The sequence below is a fragment of the Hylobates moloch genome, unplaced genomic scaffold (assembly GCF_009828535.3).
Source record: "Hylobates moloch isolate HMO894 unplaced genomic scaffold, HMol_V3 SCAFFOLD_6, whole genome shotgun sequence".
Lineage (NCBI taxonomy): Eukaryota > Metazoa > Chordata > Mammalia > Primates > Hylobatidae > Hylobates > Hylobates moloch.
In genome coordinates, this window is record NW_026652281.1 from 69,447,008 (window position 1) to 69,468,849 (window position 21,842).

The window sequence follows — 21,842 nt, forward strand, 5'->3', positions numbered from 1 at the left end:
TTTTTTGAGATGGAGCCTCGCTGTGTCGCCCAGGCAGGAGTGCAGTGGCGCAGTCTCGGCTCACTGCAAGCTCCGCCTCCCGGGTTCACGCCATTCTCCTGCCTCAGCCTCTCCGAGTAGCTGGGACTACAGGCGCCCGCCACCACGCCCGGCTAATTTTTTGTATTTTTAGTAGAGACGGGGTTTCCCCGTGGTCTCGATCTCCTGACCTCGTGATCCGCCCGCCTCGGCCTCCCAAAGTGCTGGGATTACAAGCGTGAGCCACCGTGCCCGGCCCATTTTCTTAAATACAATAAATATATTTAAGAAAATGTAAGATGAACTTCACTTGCTGAGAATGTAAACTAGTTTGTGTATGTCTACAAAATATTGAATATAATTAAAAAGGTGTGTTATCTGCACATTTTCCTAAACTTTAATCAGCTAGGTCAGGAGAAACACCCAACTTTGATTTTGACACTTGGCAGATCCAGAAAGGAGAACCTCAGTGTATTTGGATTTTTCTTCTGGGTTTGTTCTGCCTTTGATTTAATAACACATTATAATGATTAAGTGGTTTTATGGAGACGATTTTACAAATATTTTTGTCAAACTTAAATAAGACTTCCAAGGTATTTACTTGGGGGTGAACTTTGGAAGTTCAGTCAAACTAACTTTTACAACTCTTCACATTAAAAAAAATAAGCAAGGAAACCTGCACCCAGTTATAGTATTTGAAAGAAGAATATTTCAGCTGGTTAATAATGAACAATGTTTAACGCTGAGGTGACATCAGCAGTAGAAACAATTCTTTCCTTGTGCCTTAAGCACAGAGCATGGTTCAGCTAGACGTAACCAGGTTGTCTGGCCTTTGACTGCACAAGGGTATTAGGTGGACGATGAGTAGCCCAGGTTGATGTATGGAAACTAGGGTGTTCTGACAGTTTTAAAGCTCTCCCTGTTTGTGGGACTAAGAACATTTCCCTTGTGGGCTGAATCTCTCTGGTCCTAAAAGCACACAGATTCCCAGGAACCCATGCATTGCTAATGGGCAGCTGCACACATAATGCGGTTCCCAGGTCTTCATCTCCAACTGCTCTGCACACCCTTCCTCTGAAACATTTCCTTCCCTGCCTTAGAGAGGGTGGCCAGGCTCTCCTACTCTCCGTACTAGGAGAACTAACTCTTGTTTTCATGTCCACCAGGGATGAGGTTTATCTACCTTCTTTTCTGAGGTTACCAAATGGCCCTCAAGGGCTACTGGTGTTAATTTGCATTTCATTCATTTGTGGCATAAATGAGTGTGTGCGAAGCAGGCCCCAGTGAATGCTTGTTGAATTGCAGGCACAACCGTTACTCCTCTTACTGCTGTGGATTTAGGGTAAGTCCAGTGGGGATGATTAATCATTGTTAGTCTGTGTAACCAGCAATAACACCTCACCTCATCCTTGCCTGCTTAACAGGGTTGGAAGGACAGAGACTAAAATTTTAACTGGTTATCTTAATGGGGCTATGAGTGACTACTTTTTTTTTCTTTATTTTTCTGTTTCTCAGATTTTCTACAAGTAGCATATTACTTTTTGAAATGAGAATTAAAGAGCTGGGGAAGGAAGTATTTTGGTTTATGTACAAAACTAGATCAGTGGTTTTGGTCACAGCATCATACATCGCTTTACATCCATGGTGCATCTTTTGAAAGGCAGTTCCTGTCTTTTAAACAGAACTGACATTCCTACTCATTGTTGATATAGTTATAAATACTGGAAGGCTGCAGGAATGTAACTAGGACTGGGGGTTGCGACCCAAATCCAGAATGGGGCAGCTTCCTCTGAATGATAGGGAAGACCCCACCCCTTTTAGTGGGTATGTTGGGTATGTTTTCATAAACATTTTAAGTGTGATTTGAGAGGTGTTTCTGTTGTATTGATAAGAAGTACTACTGAAACCTGATTGATAAGAAATGCTGAATTAAATAAGTGCTGTACTGGCATGTTAGATTTTTTTTTTTTAATTTCACCGTTCAGTTGAACCTTAACCAGCAGTGAGATCGTAAATATTTCTTTAGCAACAAGCTCCCCACATGCCCGGAAAATTAAGAGGGACTCTTTTTCCTCTCCTGATTCTATTGTTCAGCGTTTTCTTTCTTTCCACACTGTGCTGTGTTGTCGGGGCACCTGGAGTTCAAGCTTCCTTTCTCCTGGGGCAGGCTGCAATTGGGCTGAATTTCACATGTTTTCTAGTTTTAAGGCATTTAGCCAGTTGTTTAAGGAAGGCTGTAATTGCATTCACAGCAGTCTCATTCAATCTTCAGACAAGTGGTGCATGGCACACACTTATTAAGGGCAAAATAACTTCTTAAAAAATTAACTTTCTCTTGCTCATAGAGAACACATTTTCTGAATTAAAGATAATTCAGTCTGGATAGTCTGGGAATCACAAACTTACCAGTAAGCAGTGTTTTTGTATTTGTAAATGACTAACACTTGTATATTAAATAGACACGTAAGAAAAACATGGCTCACAACTTTAAAAACAATCTAAAATCACATTTGTTTTCTTTTTTAAAATGGCCAACTGTCTGTTCTTAGAAGATGATTCTACATTCTAGAGAGGTATGTCTAAACAGATACTCTTTCATTTGCCCCTTCTTATAGTGGGCCTTTCAGGGTCCTTCTGCAGTGGAAACTCATAATTACTGACTTAATTACTGACTCTGCATGGATTCATGCTGTAATTCGCAGCATAGTGTGCCGGCTTAAACTGGTGACTGTAAGTCATTTTTGATCTGAATCCTTTTGGTAAGTGGGTGTGCTTAGGTTGTCTTGACTATTTATGCAGTTTTTTTTCCAGCTTATGCTTAAGTGTATTGTAAAGAAAGGGCAGCATGAGAGGGAACTAAGCTGATGTGTGAAATGTTTACACTATGTTACCAAGCCAAAAAGGGCTGTAGCCAGGGACAGTATGGGTGAAGAGGCCACACTGAATAATAAGAACCCAAATGGTGGTGGGAAGGTGTGAGAGTTTGTGTATACACCTGTGTGGATAGGTGGCCGGGGGGCCTTTTAGGATAGTCTGACCAGCCGTGTTAGGGAAGAACCACTGCTCCTTTTGGTCTGGAAACTAGACTTCTGGTCCTAAGAGGCTTCTAGCTTTCTTAATATCCATATTGGTCAACAAAACTTGAATGTTTTAAAAAATTTAAAAAACTCAATAACTGCCATCCAATTAGATTTCCTCTAGTTTCAGATGTATATATTTGATTTTTGAAACCTTGATCATGAGACTTTCATTTCTTCTTGTGAAATTTCAGCTTTCTCAGTTCTGGCATGTTTGGCCTGTCCAGATAGTTGTGAATTCTGATCCGGTCATCTGTCTTGTCAGCCTTCCCTCTGGGCCACAAGTCGTTCTTTGATACATGCAGCCCGTCAGCCACTCAGGTTCTTTGAGTCATTAACTGGTGCTGCTCTCTTAGCCTCCCCTTGTCATTCTCCTCCAGTCCTCTTAGTAACCAAGGGTGCGTCAGCCTTTGCAGGCGGCCGGAGGGCAGAGGGTTGGAGTCTGTGCCAAGATACAGAGGAAGCTAATCATACCCGTGACCTCGACCTCATTAACATTGTGCTGGAACCAAAGAGCCAGCATTCCATGGTATTGTTTGACTTTGGATTGTCTCTGCTGATTTACGATCACGAGGTCTGTAGTCCTGCCCTGGAAGGGAGGCAGATGTTAGAGCCAGATGAGAATGTGAGACACAATCAGAACTTACTGCCTCCTTTTTTACATTTTTAAATTTATTATTTATTATTATTATTATTATTATTTGAGACGGAGTCTCGCTCTGTCGCCCAGGCTGGAGTGCAGTGGCACCATCTCGGCTCACTGCAAGCTCCGCCTCTCTGGTTCACGCCATTCTCCTGCCTCAGCCTCCTGAATAGCTGGGACTACAGGCGCCTGCCACCATGCCCGGCTAATTTTTTTGTATTTTGAGTAGAGATGGGGTTTCACCGTGTTAGCCAGGATGGTCTTGATCTCCTGACCTCGTGATCCACCCGCCTCAGCCTCCCAAAGTGCTGGGATTACAGGCGTGAGCCACTGCGCCCGGCCCTTACTGCCTCCTTTTAACTTCCTCAAAACTGGGCTTTGGGTTGTCAGCTATTCATTGGGTCCTGCTGATGGTGATTTGGCCCCAAGACAAACCAGCAATGACAAGACTTGAGTGAAGAGTGTGAGGGAGGAAGGCCTCTGAGAGGCTGGTGCCTGAGTGGGGAGGCTGATGTTCCGGAGTTGTGGGTAGAAGTCCCTACCCCTTCAGGAGGGCTTCTGAAGCTTGGCTGTGCCCAAGAATTGGCTGGAATCCTGTTAAAATACAGACTCTGATACAGCAGGGCTGTATACAGCAGGGCTGGGTAGGGCCTAGGATTCTGCATCTCTAACAAGCTCTCTCCGTGATGCTGCCCCTGCTACTCCCGTGGAGCTCACTTTGAATAGCAAGGCCTCACATTAAACTGCAGCATGAAAGAGACTATGGAAAAGGCAGCTGGTGGCTGAGACCTGTCAGGGCTAAACTGTGCATGCCAGGAGGGCCTATGAGGTCTGACTTGAAGTTGGTCGCCTGCTACTTAGGGCTGGCCTCTATCAGGATGAGACTGTGAGCCCTCAGCCCTGGCACTTCCATTTGGGCCTTTAATGGCTGTTGGGAGCCACTGTGCAGGGATGCCCTTAATCCTTTAGGGCGGGGAGGTTATGAGCTCTTCCAGTTGAGATATGGTAAAGCTATAGGGGAAGGCCTCCCCCCTCCCCAAGTTAGTTAAAATGATTTCCTCATTACATGTTGGTCATATTCCATAAGTTTAACTAGATTAAGAAGGCTCTAACTTCCTTCCATTAAACCTGCATTTTCCCACATACCCTATAACTTCAAGGTTATGTGATTACAAAGCTTTTAAAAGGTTGCCTATTGTTTCATTGGGAGCATTATTTCTGAAACTTGCCTGACACTCTGCTAAGGTGCTGCCTAGACATATGTGACCAGACCCTACCTGAGGTTTTGGCTTCGTAGGTCTGGAGTGGGTCCTGGGAATCTGTATCTTTTAAACAAAGCTTCTAGGTGGTTCTTATGATCAGGAAGCCTCTAGAAAAATCAATTTAGAGAAGTATCAGTTTAGAAACCTGTCTGTCTGAGCTTGTGATATTGGCCATGTCTGAGGGACACCCTTGCCTGTTTATTTCTTGGCCTCTTAGATACTTGCTTGTGAAGGGCTGTCTTCTGTCCCATTGGATCCACTTCACTTTTTATCTTAACACATGCTTTTGCTCTTACAGAGAGGCTCTTATCTTGGATGGAGCCAAATCAGAGAGGCCTTTGTTAATGGTGTAAGAAGTCAGTTCTGTGAAGCCTTTATTTTTAGGAAGGTTTTACAGACACTGATTATTAAGTGCTCAAGATACTGGACTATATAAGCTTTGGGCCTCTGTAGAGAAGTCTTTAAGAATGTCTTGATAGTGATTTTCCCTCTCTTTCCTACTTTGGTTCAGACACTGGAGATAATAAGCATTGTTAAGTAATGGATGACCAGAAATGGATGAAGAAGGGGCCCCATCCTCCACAGACCAGCTTGGTTCTGATCCAGGTGAATTGGAAGGTTAAGGAGTTTGCCCTTCCACAATTGTATGAAAATTAACCTCTATTCCTAAAGATGCAGGATCCATCTCAGCCTTACCTTAGGGGCAAAGTCAGCTTATGAAACCAATGAAGTAGGAAATGGTCAGTGTGGAGGGATCAGCTGGATATAGAAGGAGCTCCTTACCCAAAAGGTGGAATTCACTTACTGTTGTGCTTACAATTCTACCGTTAGAGAAATAGGGTAAAGTGTTTCCCTTTAAGCCTCTTATTAGACGTCTAAGCACACAGAGGACAGGCAATGCGTTTGTGATTTATACGTTAACAGGAATAACTTAATAGAATGCTTCTCGGGATCAGAGTATACAGGGAGTGGACTTTGATAGGGTGGAGTGTGGGGCACTCTTCAAGGAGGGCAGAGCAGGATGCAGGGCCACAGATGGCAGCCTCACTCTTCAAGGAGGGCAGAGCAGGATGCAGGGCCACAGACGGCAGCCTCAGGCACCAGGTGTCCAGGCAGCTCAAGAAGAGCACAGGGTGCCTGGGAGGGCACTAGGCAGAAATTATTCTCATTCATTTAATTGGGGTGTGTGTGTATGTGTGTGTGTGTGTGATGGAAACTTTAATATAATTTACGATGCATTTGGCATACTTCTAATGTGGCCATTTCACATACTAGTTGTAATGAAAAGCCAGGTGATCTATATATGAAAACTAAGACTAAACACCATAATTGTACCTAGGATTGTTTTGGTTGGTGTTTTTTTTTTTTTTTTGAGACGGAGTCTCACTCTGTTACCCAGGCTGGAGTGCAGTGGCGCGATCTCAGCTCACTGCAAGCTCCGCCTCCCGGGTTCCCACTATTCTCCTGCCTCAGCCTCCCAAGTAGCTGGGACTACAGGTGCCCACCACCACACCCGGCTAATGTTTTGTATTTTCTGGTAGAGACGGGGTTTCACCGTGTTAGCCAGGATGGTCTCGATCTCCTGACCTCGTGATCCGCCCGCCTGGGCCTCCCAAAGTGCTGGGATTACAGGCGTGAGCCACTGTGCCCGGCCGGTTTTGTTTTTTAAAGTCAGTTTGGTTTTGAGAGAGCAGCTAAATCCAAGACTTGGAAAATGATCCGTTTTCTGTACCTGCTTAGCAGGTGAGCTTGGCCAGCAGCAGAAACCTTCCCTTTTCCCTGGGGGAAGAGGGGGCAGTGGGAGTGTTGGGGCGTCTTTCCCAGGGGACTTGAAGAGAAGGGCTTGAGTCTCCTGAGATTGCATGCCACCTAGGTAATGTGCATTTGTGCATGCTTTCTTTGTCGTATCTGCAAAGAATCATTACATTTGCAGAGTTCTCAGCCTCTGGCTGGCAAAAAGAAACTGAACTTGGGCATTCTGCTGCCAAAGCCAAAGCTTGTGTAAGTGGTGGAGTATGTTTTGAGAACAGAGTGGGGATGGGTTGGGAGATTCTCTTGTCTGTGCTGCCGGAGTAAACCAGAACCGACAGAGGACTTACACAGAAGCACTCCCGAGGGACCAGAACTCTGGGAATATCTATGAAGAACTGACTCACTCCACAGCTCACAGCCATTGCCCGACTCTTCTTCCCCTGGCGTCCCTGCTCTGTCCCTAGATTGGGCTTAGTGCCCCACATTTTAAGATTCATAAGATGTTCCGCCATGTTCTTGAAATGAAACACACAGAAAATGAATCCATTCTTATCACAAATAAAATGTCTTTGTCCTCAAGGGGGCATGGTACTCAGGAAAGATGAGAACACAGCCTGTGAAAGGCAGAAATTGATAAGAACTGTCTGTTCTGCCTTCCTGACCTTCCTGTGCCGTTAGCTTGCTCTGCAGCCTTGGGCAAATCATTTTGCCTCTTTGGACTGGAAAGGGTGAGGGGATGGAATCCAGGCCTGAAATTCTTATTCCAGGTGAGTCCATATGGCTGTGTATTCAGTCATTTATTCAACACATGCTTATTATACCCCTTGGAAAGCTCACAGTCTAGTGGAGAGAGACAGATGGAAGAGCCATGATCGTTGAGGGCTAGCAGGTGTGGCAGTGTGTTTGGCCGTGGAAGGCCTTTGGAGGCGTGGGACCATAGGCACAGGGGCAGGTCGGGAGGCCAGAGGGCTGCAGCATGCAAACACAGGGTGCTGCCCGAACGTAGGGAGGCAGTTGGGGTTTCTGCAGCGCTACTTGAGGTGCGCTGAGAATACAGTGTCCTCACTGCCTCCATGTCACGCATGACTTCCTGTGAGTTCCTGCAGCACAGCCACCCTCACGGTGGCATTGGTGTTGGGGGCAGGCCCTGGGAGCTGAGTGGAGCATCATCTCCCTTCATGACCTGAGTGCTATTTTGATGCTTTGGCCTCCACCCCCGCCCCCCATCCCTTTTTGTAAAGAAAGTAAGAGCTATAAAAACATAAACAAGAATGTGAGAACTTGCCTGCTGTTTACAGAAATATGCTTTTTTTGGGGGGAGGGGTAATCTTTTTTATTTTTGTAAGGAGAAGATAGATATTCAAAGAAAGAGGCAGATAAACTGGGCTCTTCTGAATCCTGAATTACTTTATGGCTCCTGGGCCTTGGTGTCTTTGTAACCACAGAGTTCATTTCACTCCCCAGGAAGAAACTTGACCCTCTAATAAAACCACATGGAGCCTTCCAGGGTGACCTCACTGTTTCATTTATGGAGTGGTCAGATTCTGTATCTAGGTGGGAGGAGAAATGTCTAAAAGGAGAAGCATGCGTTCTCTTTCCTTGAAGCTCGAGTTCCCTTTGCCTGTCCTGAAACAGATGAGGGCCCAGGAGAAGAGGAAGGGCCTTGCCTGCACTCCCACCTCCACCTCCCTACCCTGAAGGTGGCTCAGTCCCCTACCCCACTGGTCCACAGGACTAGGAATGGTGCCATGCGTAAAAACCAGCTTTGTGTATTTTTTACAACAGAAATGGGCTTCAAAGCACTATGGAGTGTGAGGCCTTGAGCACAGAGTCGCCGTTGGGTTAGCAGGCTGGGCCACCTCTGCTCTGTACTCTGTCCCCCAGGACTTGCCCTTAGCAAGCATCACCGTCACCCAGAGGACTTGTGAAAACAGTGAATGTGGGTCCCACCCCAGAGATTCTGAGTCACTAGGTCTGGGATGGTGGAGACTTTGTGTTTCTGACACGTCCCCAGGCGATGCTGCTGCACCACACGGTGCCACCCAGGCATTTGGTGGGGGTGTGTTGAGGCAGGCAGACTCTGCCCCTGAGGCAGTGGCACTGAGCTGGTGTCTGCCTGGCAGGAACCACCTTGTCCTGGAGGAACCTGGGCTTCAGAAGCAGTGGTTCACTGGAGATGCTGGAGGGAGCTCAGCTTCACTTCTGACCATGAGGGTTGTCTTTCTGTCCTCTCACGACAGACCAAGATGTGGCATTTGGGGCAGCTAAGATGGGGTGTCGTTGCCTCCTTCCAGTTTATTCTCCTCTCTGGTGTTGCTGAAAGCTGTCTGAACCATCCCAGTCTCCTCTCCTATGTCAGAGCTTGCATTAGCCTTAAGGTAAAGTCCAAACTCTCCCAAAGCAGCTGCAAGAAGGCCTCTTGTAACGTGAAATGCTTCAGTGGGCACCAACTTCTTTCTTTTGTGAACTGTGTTCTTGCTTCCAGGACCCCCTGTCTTGCTGTTCCTTTTGCCTGGCATGCTCTTTGCTTGCCCTCTAGTTTGGCCACCTCCTTATTTTAGCCCTCGCTTGCTCTGAGGAGCTTCCTTCGATGCCTCTGAAATCAGCTGGTGCCTCTGCAAAGGCTCATATATACCCTTGTATTTTCCTCCCTTCAGCTCCTGTCAGTTGCATCAAAGTCGTGAATGCGACCTATTTATTTCTCTTTGTGGACTGTAAGCTCCCTAAGGGCAGGGAACCCATCACATGTTTATGCAGGCATTTCCAGGCATATAGAAGGTACCTGGCATATAGAAGACCTTCCTAATCATTCTGAGGTAGGTACTGTAGGGGAGGAAACTGAAGCACAGGTAGGTTAGCTACCTGGCTGCAGTTACCCTGTCACTGAGTTGTAAAACTAGCATTGTCACCTAGGTCTGTTTGATCCAGCCCCTTGGCCAGGTAACACTAGCCTTGTTTTCTGCTCTGAGACCAAAGAGCTTAGCCATAGACTGCAGGTTTCTGTTGGAACCATCAAAAGACTGGCTACTCCCGTTAATAATAAAAATGACTTTTTCCAATTGTTTTTCAGGTGAGTTGGGAAGCAGACTCTTGAGTTGACAGCTGGCCTATGGTTTCTGCATTTTGTTAAGAAGCACCTCATGCAAGTGAGGGACCTGGGACTGCTCACAGCCAGGTGGGTTGTCCCTATACCTAGATATGACAATGCACTCTGATAACCACCCGATGTTCTCATTCAATAGAAAGAAAATCCTTAAATGTGGGGCAGCATCTTCTCTAAGAAAGGTGTAAATTGGTCCCTGTGGCTGTTGTGAGTGGCCTGGTAAAGATGTTTACGTTGCTGGCTCGCTCCTGGGCATGGCTGGCTTTCTCATTACTCAGCCCTCTTTCCTTTGTTTCAACACCCTTTTCTCTTCCGTTTAGGTCGGTGCTTTAGAATTCCTTTTCCTCCTTTAAGATCCAGCCCAAATTTCTTTTTTTCTTTTCCCTTTTTTTTTTTTTTTTTTTTTTGAGATAGAGTCTTGCTCCGTAGGCCAGGCTGGAGTGCAGTGGCATGATCTTGGCTCACTGCAACCTCCATCTCCCAGGATCAAGCCATTCTCCTGCCTCAGCCTCCCAAGTAGCTGGGACTACAGGCACGTGCCACCACACACAGCTAATTTTTGTATTTTTGGTAGACACAAGGTTTCGCCATGTTGGCCAAGCTGGTCTTGAACTCCTGACCTCAAGTGATCTGCCTGCCTTGGCCTCCCAAAGTGCTGGGATTACAGGCATAACCCACCAAACCTGGCCCGAAATTTCACCTGTTTTATCAACTGTCTGAATGAGAGGCTTTTCAGAGTGTAACCTTAATTTGCTTCCCAGCAAAATGAATGGCCACTTCTCTGTGCTCACACAACACATTGGACTTGTCACGGTGAGCTTTACTTAATTGTTTGTGCACATCTTTTTCCTCTGGTCTGTGAGTTCCTTTTGGTACCATCTCCCACCTAGCATGGTTTCTGGCATGGAACAGATTTTCAATAAATGGAAGAATGTTCGTCCCAAGTAGCATAAGTTATGCTAGGTCACAGAGCAGTAGTGCACTAAATGGCAACCTGTGGCCATGAGCAGCCAGACCCCTTGGCTGCTCTTGGAGAGACACAGAGTTTTCAACTAGACCCTGGAAGCCCCAGGCAACCCTGCCATTGGCATGCAGACCACCGTAGGATTGAACATTATCTAAACGTAAGGGCAATAGGGAACAAACAGTAGACTTTCCCAACGGGCAACCTGAAGGAGATTAAAATATGTCTCAGTGGCTTGAGCATTTGTTTTAAAACACAGTTTAGGTTTAAATAATTTTGATACGACACTTTTAAATCAGTGCACTTGAGTTTTCCTTACTCTTCTTAGTAAGTTAGGTGCTTTGAGAGGTACCCGGATTGGTTTGAGTTAATCTTGCATTATCCCATGTGTTGGGAGTAGAAACCCTCATGGCAGTGGATCACCTGAATGTTGGAGCCAAAATGAGAGTTGAGTCCTTTCAGGAGCTGCTGGGTGGCTGAATTCTCTGATGCCTGGGGTGGCACTTAAATCTAGCCAAAGACTACTATCACTAGGAGAATGTGGTCTTGAGGTTTTGCCCCAGCCTTGTTCTGCTTTTGCATTAACACTACACATTGTTCAGCCTTCCAGTTGCCATCCTGGGTGTTTGCAGCACTAAAGCAAAAGAAGTTGTCTTCTGGTTTCTGTGTGTGCTTTCCACAGCCTAGTAGAGGTTCCCGGACAGTATGTGCCACGTAAAAGTAGTCACTTCCCCATGGTTTCTTCTGTGTGGTGCTGAGTCCCAGCTGTACAGCTTCCTGAAGGAGAATTGAATGAAAGACGAGGCAGTAAAGGAACCTTGACTCCCAGCTGACCCTCTTCATGGTCTTCAAGTTTCCCAGGGCTTGGATAGAAGGAGGATTTCAGCTTTGCCCAAGAATGCCTAGTCTCCGTGGAATCAGTTTGTCTATCATACTTGAAAAATAAGCCAAGAAAATACATTGAAATGAAAAAGCCCAGATGTTAAAATTGCGTGGGCTTTAGCAGTCTTTGGAACTTGAGATGTTACTGAATGTTTGTGTCACACCATCCCTGAAGAAGCTGCCGCAGGGCATTTGCTGGGAGTCTGGTCTCCACACTGCCCCACGCAGGGAGAGTGCTGGCCACTTCATAATGAGCTGCAGTTTACCAAGCTTCTAGGAGATATCTGATCCTCAGAGCCCCTCTTGTTTTACAAAGCAGCTCTGATCATGTTAGGAAAAGCAGCAACCATGATGAAGTAGGTCAAACCCTCAAGTTATTGAGCCGCCTGGCTCCATGTAGGGGCTCACCAGGTGTGTGTTCAGGATCACTTCACAGAGGTCGCTAGTTGAATCTTGACTACCCCAAGTGGTCCAAGAAGTGGTTTAGTTCCTGAATCTCCTTAAAGCTTCTGAACTTGTCATATGTGTTTTGGACTTGTTAATAAGGTACTGTGTTTTCATTCGGTGAAATGTTTACTATTTCTGAAGATGGGACTGCTAGCACCTTATCAGTTGAATTTGTATGTCAGGGTGTGTGTGTATTTTTAATACAGCTGCTTTTGTAGATTGGCCTTGATCCAAAGACACTGTCCAACATGGGCCCCTTGTGTCCAGGGTTGACATTTGGGAGAAATCAGAGCAACTAGCAGACACAGCAGCTTGTCTCCTGATCTGGGACTCGAGTGCCATTAGCATACTGGGCTCTGCATCACAGTTTCTTTTATTGTTGAAATGCCTGGGAACCAGGTTTTAGTACAAAGATTAATACATGGCACATCCTTCCTCAGCCTTTGTTGATTTTTTTTTTTTTCAGGTGAAGCCTTTATCTTTAGCTGTAGTTCCTTAAAGAGGAAGCAAAGTCTCTAAAACAGCCTTTCAAGTTTCATTGCAAAGCTGCGTGCATATATTGACATCTCTGGGAAGAGTTTGCTCCATTCCATTTCCAGAGCACAATCAATGCGTAATTTAGGAACCACCATTTACTTGGACCAGGTAGCTTGTCAGCTGTGTTTGAGTGACCAGTTTTTCTTACCTACTGTAGAGGTTTTGTTGATTTCAGGAAAACGTGCAGGTGGTACTCGTTTCCAGGAAAAGTTGATTTTAAATGGAATATCTTAGACTTTTTCTCTTACAAAAAGATTGGAGGTATTGTTTTATCACTATCATGTCCCCTTTCAGTTAAGAAATGACTGTTTCCTGTTCCTTAGCATCTTTTTAACACTAGGGGCCTTTTTTAGAAGGAAGTCCTTTGGATAAGTAGTTAATAGAGTAGCATTTCTAAATAGGCAAAAGACTGAAAAAAAAGTCCTCATCCATCTTTTTTAATGTTAAAGAGTAAATATTCTGTGTCCTATATGATTCCTTTCCCCCTTTTCCTTGTAAATCATTCTTATATTGAGCAATGTCTAAGGCTTTGAAATCCTATTTTCTCAGGTTTCTTCCTCAAATCTGGGGAAATCTTGGTTGGCTCCCTTCAGATCTCCTCCATTGATGCTTATCTTTCCTGACTTTATTTCCTAATGGCCAAGCTTCAGGGCTCACCTCGCCTGCATTTCATCTACTTGCTTGACATGACTGCAGAGAAGTCCTTCTTCCCTTTATGGCCACAATTTGGAAAAGAAAACAAACAGCTGAAGCTCTCCTTGCAGCCCAGCAGGCTGGGGAAAATAGTTCTCATTCTACTTGTTCCTGGGTTCAAAGTGCATTTAACATTTTATGGCGGTGACCAGCCCTCCCAAGGTGCTGGTTTGAGTGGGCCTGTGTTTTAGCCTGGTGGACAATTAACCATGCTGACCTCCTCCTTTTTGCCATTGCCTTTCTGGCTGAGTTGACGCCAATACTCTGAGTGAGAAGGGGCTGCTGCTCCTTTGAGCGGAGCACCAGGGAGGGGTGGGGAAACATCTGATCTTGTTCAAAGGGGATGTCTCTGAAGCATGAAGATTGAACTGATTGTGACCCCACCCTGGGGGAAGGAGACATTCTCTCTGGAGAACAGGCCGGGAGGAAGAAGCCAGCAATTACTAATCCCATTGGCCTATGGGTCTTCAGGGTCTCATATCCGTTTAAAAGAGAGAGAACCGAGGTAGAAGGTAATAAAGTAGGCCTTAAATTAGAGGAGCAGGGGGTCATTTTATCTAATTTTGTGGTTGTTACTGAGGAATAAAAGGCAGAGAATAAAAGGCAGATAATTTCATTAGCCCTTTTGAGATCTTTATCACAGCAAGATGGCATTTTGGGATCAGCAGAGCCACACAGGGCCTGTCCAGGTCTCTCCTGGTAAAACGAGAGCTCGATTTCCAGTGTGCCAAGGGAGGGGCCGGGAGGCACAGTAACCCTTCAGAGCACTGTGGTCAGGAACAGATGGTGTCTCCTGCCACAGTGAGAGGTTGGTGGCTACAAGTCCTGATGTAGGACTCGGCCAGCTACTCAGGAACATGGCATTCCATCTGAAAATGAAGAAATCCGCCAGAGAAATGAGCTCTTGCAGAGATGGGACTTTGTCTTTTGCTTCTGAGGAAGGCTTGTGGGTCCTGTGCTGTTGACTTGTTTTATTTGCAGCATAGTGGTCATCGGACAAATTCCTTTGAGTTGAGCATTATTCAGAGTGTCAAAGCACGTGGTAGAGTGAGCGGAGAGTCAGTGAGAGCTGTGCCTTCTGTCAGGTGAATGCAGTTCTGTTCAGAGTGGAAGTACCTATCCAGGGCTTCATAAATGCCCTGCTGAGTAGGCAGGTATTTCTGTTCATGTTTGCAGAGAGGGAGTGAGGCAAAGAGAGGTCCTGTGACTTGCCCGAGGTCTCCTTGTAGGGAAGTGGGGAATCTGAATTCTAACTTTGAAATTAAGCTTTCTGTGATCAAAATTAGTAGAAACAGAGGAAAAAGGATGAGGAGGAGAGCAATAAAGGTTTCTTTAAGAGAAAGGAGAGAGTAGTAGTGGTGAGAAACAGTTCTTTGTACTAGCCACCAGCTGGCACCATTCCCCAAAAGCAGCTTGGTTTCTTTCTGTGGGGAGGGAAGCAAAGTGACTAGGGGAGACAGGGAAAGTGAAGGAGGCTGGAGAGGGGAGGATAGGAAGGGATTTTGGAGTGTCTGACACAGCCCTAGGCAGATTCTCGTTAACTTCGAGGGCCTGTGCATATCATCCGAAAGGACAAGGCATCCACTGCCTCGTCAGGAGTCTTGCTGGCTTATTTCTGGGGCCCAGCCTTTCCCACATCTGTCTTCATTCACACCCTTACTGTCTCATGTCTGATGGCTTTCTTGTCCTCAGCTTCTCCCTCTCTACTGCATACATTTCTGCTTACTATATTTGTTTTTTGTTGTTGTTCTTTTGTTTTTTGAGATGGAGTTTCGCTCTCGTTGTGCAGGCTGGAGTACAGTGGTGCGATCTCGGCTCACTGCAACCTCAGCCTCCCGGGTTCAAGCAGTTCTCCTGCCTCGGCCGCCTGAGTCGCTGGGTTTACAGGCGCGTACCACCATGCCCAGCCAATTTTTGTATTTTTAGTAGAGATGGGGTTTCACCATGTTGGCCAGGGTGGTCTCGAACTCCTGACCTTGGATGATCTTTCTGCCTTGGCCTCCCAAAGTGCTGGGATTACGGGCGTGAACCACCACGCCAGACCTGCTTACTGCATTTCAACTTAGCTCTGAAGAAAAAAAAACTTCTCTTGAGATGTGTTCATGAAGACCCTACCCACTGTTAAGTACATTTAATCATAGCTTAGGTTCGTATCGTGCTTATACAAATCTGTTCCCCGCATTGATTCAGGAGCTGGTATTTTCCCCTGCCAGTTGATGATGGAGACTGTGGACACCTCCCTTTCTGGTGAATGCAGTGCCCTCAGGAACTCCCAGAAGGCAAGACTCCAGCCAGGGGTTGTCCTGAAATGTCTGAAGGGAATTGCCGAGGGTGGGGCGTGGAGAGGGAAGAAGGTGCACTTGATCCCTTAAGGCTTCTCCATATCCTGTACGTGAATCTTCGCCCCTCTCTACGCGGATGCAAGAGTCCTCTTGCTTTGGCCACGTGCTGCTCCTTTCCTTCAGGACTGTGGCTAATCAGAAGTTGGCTGCACTTCAGTGCCTCTTAAAAGCTTTTTTCCCTGGCTGTGTTCAGGATGTTGAAGTGCAGTGTCAGAAATGATGTGAGTTGATGAAGAAGAAATAAACAAACCCAGGCAGCATGTGAGGAAGGCTTGGCAGTCCTGCTCCTGTTTTTCTTTAGTTTGGATCTGAAGGAAGCAGATTTCCTCATTGGAAGGAATGGGGCTATGAGGGTCCCTGTGCCATGGAGCCTGAGATGTGCATGCCAGTGGGCCTTCTGGACTAGGGCACCGGTTAGTTTAATAACTCTGGGATGAAAATGTATAGTTTACGGTTGGCAGAATGGAGAGAAGTCCCATGGCCGCAACCTGAGCTATATGTCTATATGTATGTGGAGTTAAAATAGCGTCTGTTCAGGGAGGCAGAACATTCCAGAATGCTTCAGTCCCCTCTTGGCACCAATGCAGAGAGTAGAGAATAGGAAAGCTGGGAGAGACTTCACAGAGCTTCTTGTCTAAGCCCCTTAATTTCAGTTTAGGACACTGAATAACTTGGCTAAAGCCCCGTGAGGCCAGGGGCCCTTGTCTGTCTTGTTTGTTCACCTTCATACCTTTGGTGCCTGCATTGTATTAGGTGCTTAACATGCATTTGTTTGGTGAATGAATGACATAAATGAAGATACGACTTCCGACTCCTAATCCAGTGCTCTCTCTGAGATATTTGTAGGCAGAAAAGTCTGTAGAAGTGTTGCCAAATAACTTGTATGTAGTTGAGGCTATCTTGAGATTATATATAGGTTAGAAAATGGAGATGTAGCAAAATCAAACTGGCTCCTTAAATTTGGTGGTGAAGACAGGCTTGCTCAGGTTTGGGGGTGGGGAGGAGGCAGGACTGCCACTTTGCTCAGCAGATGGGGCTCCTTTCACATTGGATTCTGTGTGAGCGGCGCCCTCTGAAGTTGGGCGATGGCCCCAATAGCTTAGCTTCCCCAGAAGAATCAAGATGACTGTGGAAAAAATAGGCTTGAAGTTGCCCCTTTCCTTACCGGCAGCTAGGAGCCTACCCTCCTTTTGTAGCCCAGTCCCCGCCTTTTCAGAGGGATGTGTGACTTGGAGCTCATCAGACTTACCCTCTGTTTGTAGAGGGGTGTGTGTGTGTGTGTGTGTGTATAGAATGCTGCAGGTGTAACTGGAAGGTCATGTTTGATCACTGTAGCAACAGGAATAGGATGAAGTCCTGCACACAGGGTCTCCGCCACTGTCCAACTCCATTTGGAGAATTGCAACTCTGTTGCCATGGGCCCCAGCCAACGAAACCAGGTCTTACAGTGGGCTGCACTTAGAAAACCAGGGTGGTCCTGGCCAGCATGGTGAAACCCCATCTCTACTAAAAATACAATAATTAGCTGGGCATGGTGGCAGGCACCTGTAATCCCAGCTACTTGGGAGGCTGAGGCAGGAGAATCGCTTGAACCCGGGAGACGAGGTTGCAGTGAGCCGAGATTGCACCACTGTACTCCAGCCTGGGTGACAAGAGCGAGGCTCCATCTCAAAAAGAAAAAAAAAAAAGAAAATAAAACCAGGGTGGTAAGCCACACAGCCACTTGTAGGCTGGTAACTCAAAGCATTGCTGTTTGTTTATCTCTCTTATTTAACTTCTTGGTTAATTCACAAATAAGAGATTTACAATTACAAGGGAGTTTTAAAATTTAGAATAGTTATAGCAGATTAATTCAAGATTAAAAGTTGCCAAAGAGAATTTGTAAAATCAAGAAATGTTATTTAAATTCACAAACTCTGATTTGCGGAGACTTTATTGCTTGCTGCTTGCTAGGTTTCATCCGCCCACTCTGGGCCCTCCTCCCAGCCTGGCTGGGGATGTGTCTCTTGAAATTGACCTTCAGGCTTTACCACTTGGCCTGCTATCTAGGGGAGAGAGTGCTTCCTCTGGAATCCTTGACAGCTGACCATTTTCGGGTGGAATTCGTGTGCCTCCTCTGGGACAGAGAACACAGTTCCTCCTGGAAAGCCCTTTCACTGGTTTGCCTGACTTGTGCCGGTGCCTGCTTTATACAACCCTTCTCATTTCTCTCCAGGGGATGTGTAGCAGACAGCCCATCTCCCGGTGGGTCAAGAGACAAGCTGGAGTCAAACCCTGATTGATGACTACAGAAAGAATCAGTTGGGTTGTGGCTTCTGTTCTGTATTAAAGATCACAGGACTTACTGATCTAAAGCTGGCAGGCTCTTTGCAGGCCAGAGGTGAGTTGAGCCAGTTGCCAAAGCAGCAAGAAGGATGACTGTTGTCTAGGCTATTAGAGCTTGAATGAAAAGAGTGTATTTCATCTTGCACAGTGGCATTAATCGTTACTTTGTTATTCTGGGGAAAACCAGGCCTTTAGGAAGCGATTTTGTGGTAGTGTCCTTATAGTCTGGTGTTTGAACTTCTAATGGGGGCTGTTCTTTGGCACTGATGTAGTTATCTGTGAGCTTGTCCTGTTGTGTGGTGCTAGCGTAGTGCTTTGGAGCAACTGGTAAATATTTGCTTGAACCCAAAATATACTGTGTGCAAAGCCATGCAAATTAGAAACAAATTAAGAATACATATGTGTTAATAGAAAATGGCTTATTTGGAAAATCTAGTTTCATTCATTCATTTACATGTGGGGAAAACTTGATTATTCTCTTCAGGATTCTTGAAAGTATAAACAAAAGTGAGGTGGGAGTGCCCACCTTCCCCAGCTGTGAGCCTTAAGCTTTTATGGAGGATATTTTAGAATGCACACCCTTTAGTGCAAAAGAGTTTCAGCATTGCCTGTGGATGAAGGCACACCTTTTGCTTATTTATATACTTATTGCGTGTGACATAGTTTCAATGCAATAGTTCTCTCTCTCTTTCTTTCTCTTTCTCTTTTTAAAGCAATCTATGGGGGTCTATAACCACAGTGGCAGAAAGAAAGTTAATGGAGATTTATACAATAGTCTTCATGTTTACAAAATTAAATGCTGAAACATGATGGAATTCTATATTCATCGGGTTTCAACTTGCTATAAAATTAATGTTAATAATGTGATGGAGTTCTGTATTCATAAGATTCCAATCCGCTATAAACATTAATGTTAATAAGCAAGAAGATTGGTTCATATTCCTGGTTTTCTTCCTGCAAAGTCAAATAGTATACACGCATTTATTAATGACTCCCTGAATGAGGTCTAAATCACTTAAGTGTGGTTTTATATGGAGTGGAAGTATAAGAATCAAAGTTTGTGGTTATTTTGTAAGAATTTGCTTCCATTTTTTACAAAGCAAGTCAGAGAAGTCTTGATGTGTCCCATCTTTTCTTCCATTTGTATCTTCTCTATTTTCCTCTAGATGATTTCCTCCCCTATTACGCATGCTCTTTTCCCACAGCCTGGATATGATCCGCAATCATCACCCCAGTTTCTTCCCCCTTCTTTACAAGGCCTGACCCTGTAAGAGTCTCCAAGTTCTTCCTCCAGCTAGGCAGGCCTCAGTGGTGTCTCAGTCTGTATCTTCTGGTCTTTTCTGGATCCCAGTTGTACCTCACAAGCAGCCCAGCTCACCCTGAATCTAAAGAGCATGCATTTTCTGTAGCCTAAAAATGTTAATGATTAAATACACAGGGTTAGATTTTGTTTGGTGATAATGCAGCCCCTTTAAATATTTTACCAGTTAAGAAACATTAGAGAGACTTGTTAGGTTCCTTGGAGGAAGAGAATGCTTGGGAGACAGCCCTTCCCAGCCGCATTTTGCCACAGTGAGGAAGGACTGAACTCTGGGCAGAATGTGTGGCGTGTGGTGGGAAGACCCAGCCTTAAGAGTCAGGCAGGCTCAGGGTCCAGGCCCTGCTCCCCATTCCCAGGCTCTATGACCTCGGCAAATTACTCTTCTCTCCAGGGCTTAGTCTTCTCATCTGTAAGATGGGGATAATCATGCCTACTTCTTAAAATTGCTGGGAGGATTAAATGAGGGAACCTATGTAAGGCACACTTGGAATTTAGTAAGTAGTCATTGTCGCTGCTATTGTAATAGGAGGAAGTCTGCTTTGAGTAATCCAGTGCCTTCTGAAAGTTTCTCCCTAATTGTTGCCCCTCAGCCAAGGTGCTCAGAGCGTTTAGGTAGCTGATGTTGTTTTAGGCATGTAGTGCATGTAAGTGCTGGTGCCACCCTGTCGCTTTCGAAGCCTGCTCCTCAGTGTCCTGGAGCTCCTGTGTCATGTTTATTCTTCTCCATGCAGACAGGTGCTGGAAACTGGCATTTACCGGGGCTTCCTATGCTTTTAGAATCAAGGGACTTCTAGAGTGTGTATTTTGAGATGAGTTAAAATTAATAGTCATTTAAAAAATTAAATGAGCCCTGTGGTCAGATTTCTTAGAGAGTATGTGTTTCTCGGGAGGAACACTGACCAGTGAGGGCCATTCTTGATGGCCAGCTGCTTTGTGGGGCAGTTAGATTCTACTTCCTGGACCAACAGCTTAGGGGGAAAAGGGAAGGCAAAGCCAAAAAATTATGTAAAACGTATTTATGTTTGTCCTGAGAGAATAGCAACGTATCACATACCATTAACAGGCCTGACCTGCTAACAGTTCTGCACTGCAGTTTGCACCAACCCAGCAATGTAGTAATTTATTTCACTGAGGGAATTGTGGTTTTACGTGCCATGTATTGGTGTCATTGAAACCACGTTTTAAGAGGAAAGTGGCAATTAATGTTTAGAAATGGGAAATAGCTTTATAAATTTGTGGTGGAAGAGACCCAATAAAAATGACTATCAGGAGTTTTCCAAAGGTGAACCTAACAGTTTCTAAATGGTGTTTTCTGTCTGGTAGCTTGACAGCTTTTGATTTGTAAGTATTAACCAAAGCATGATTGCCACAAACAGAGTAGGGTGTGTGTGAGAGAGTATTACTTCAAGTACGAAAGTAACTCCACCAAGATGCAGGCAGGCATCTGTGCTGACTTAGGAATGGGTGGAGAGGTCTAGGGTGTGTTTGCTCAGATTACACCGTCTGTGTCATCGCTGCTGCTGTTCTCCCGCTGCCAGACGACAGCACTGCAAGAGCGGCTGTTACTCTCTAACTTGGGGTTTGCCTGCATCCATGCATAAACATTTCAGCTCATTATCTTAAGAAACGGAAGACCAGAGCATATGGGAGCCACTGAATACTGAATCCTTTAAGGTTTGTTTTCTGTTTGTTTGTTTTTATTATGATTGATGAGATTCGGGATTCTAAATTAAAAGTGGCTCCTAAGGATTCAGTTAAAGGATGGTGTCATAATGAGAATGATGGTCTTACCTGAGAGGCAGAGGTTGCAGTGAGCCGAGATCGAGCCACTACACTCCAGCCTGGGTGACAGAGCGAGACTCCATCTCCAAAAAAAAAAAAATAGGAGTTTGAGAATGATGGTTTTCTTTTAGTAGGAGAACACTTTAAAAATGAGATATTTCATTGGAGCCACGGCATATGTGCATTTAACTCATAAAAATTAAACTGTACACACATGGCCCAAAAATAGAGAGAAATCACGTTGAGAATAATGTGGAGCTGCTTGGCAGTCGGCTCCGTTAGAGCAGGTGCCCCAGTGCAGGTTTCTCAGCCTCGGCGCTCGTAGCGTTCTGCGCCGATCATGTGGCGTTGTGGGTGCTCTGCTGTCCTGTGCTCCCTATAGTGGATGCTTAGCGGCGTCCCTGGCCTCTGCTGACTAGATGCCAGTAGAACCTTGCTTCCCCATTCATGACCATGAAAAGTGTCTCTAGACCTTACCAAATAAATGTGCTCTGGAGGCGTGGAAGAGGGCAGAATTGTCTGGGTTGAGAACCACTGCCTTGGCATGAGACTGATGGGAGGTGCTTTTCAATCTGTTGCTCCCTTAGATAATCTCTGTTTGAGGTCCTTGTTGATCATTGTAGATCATCATTCGTAGATCATTGTTGCCTTTCTATGATTGAATAAATTTAAAAAATAAAAACTCCGAGGCATA

The 21,842-nt window shown here is 45.5% G+C and overlaps 1 protein-coding gene across 6 annotated transcripts in view; it reads left to right on the forward strand.

The window, feature by feature from the left end:
- Nucleotides 1-21,842, forward strand: part of LHFPL2 (LHFPL tetraspan subfamily member 2) — a 229,490-nt gene that overhangs the window by 95,224 nt on the left and 112,424 nt on the right. For 4 of the 6 annotated variants that reach the window (XR_004248737.2, XM_058440772.1, XM_032156989.2 and 1 more), the window contains exon 2: nucleotides 9,823-9,927. The exons of 1 other annotated variant lie outside the window; for it this stretch is intronic. The gene's annotated coding sequence lies outside the window, so the exon portion shown is untranslated. Of the gene's footprint in view, nucleotides 1-9,074; nucleotides 9,131-9,409; nucleotides 9,569-9,822; nucleotides 9,928-21,842 lie in introns of those variants that run through there. One more of the 6 variants, XM_032156991.2, reaches the window with a different exon arrangement.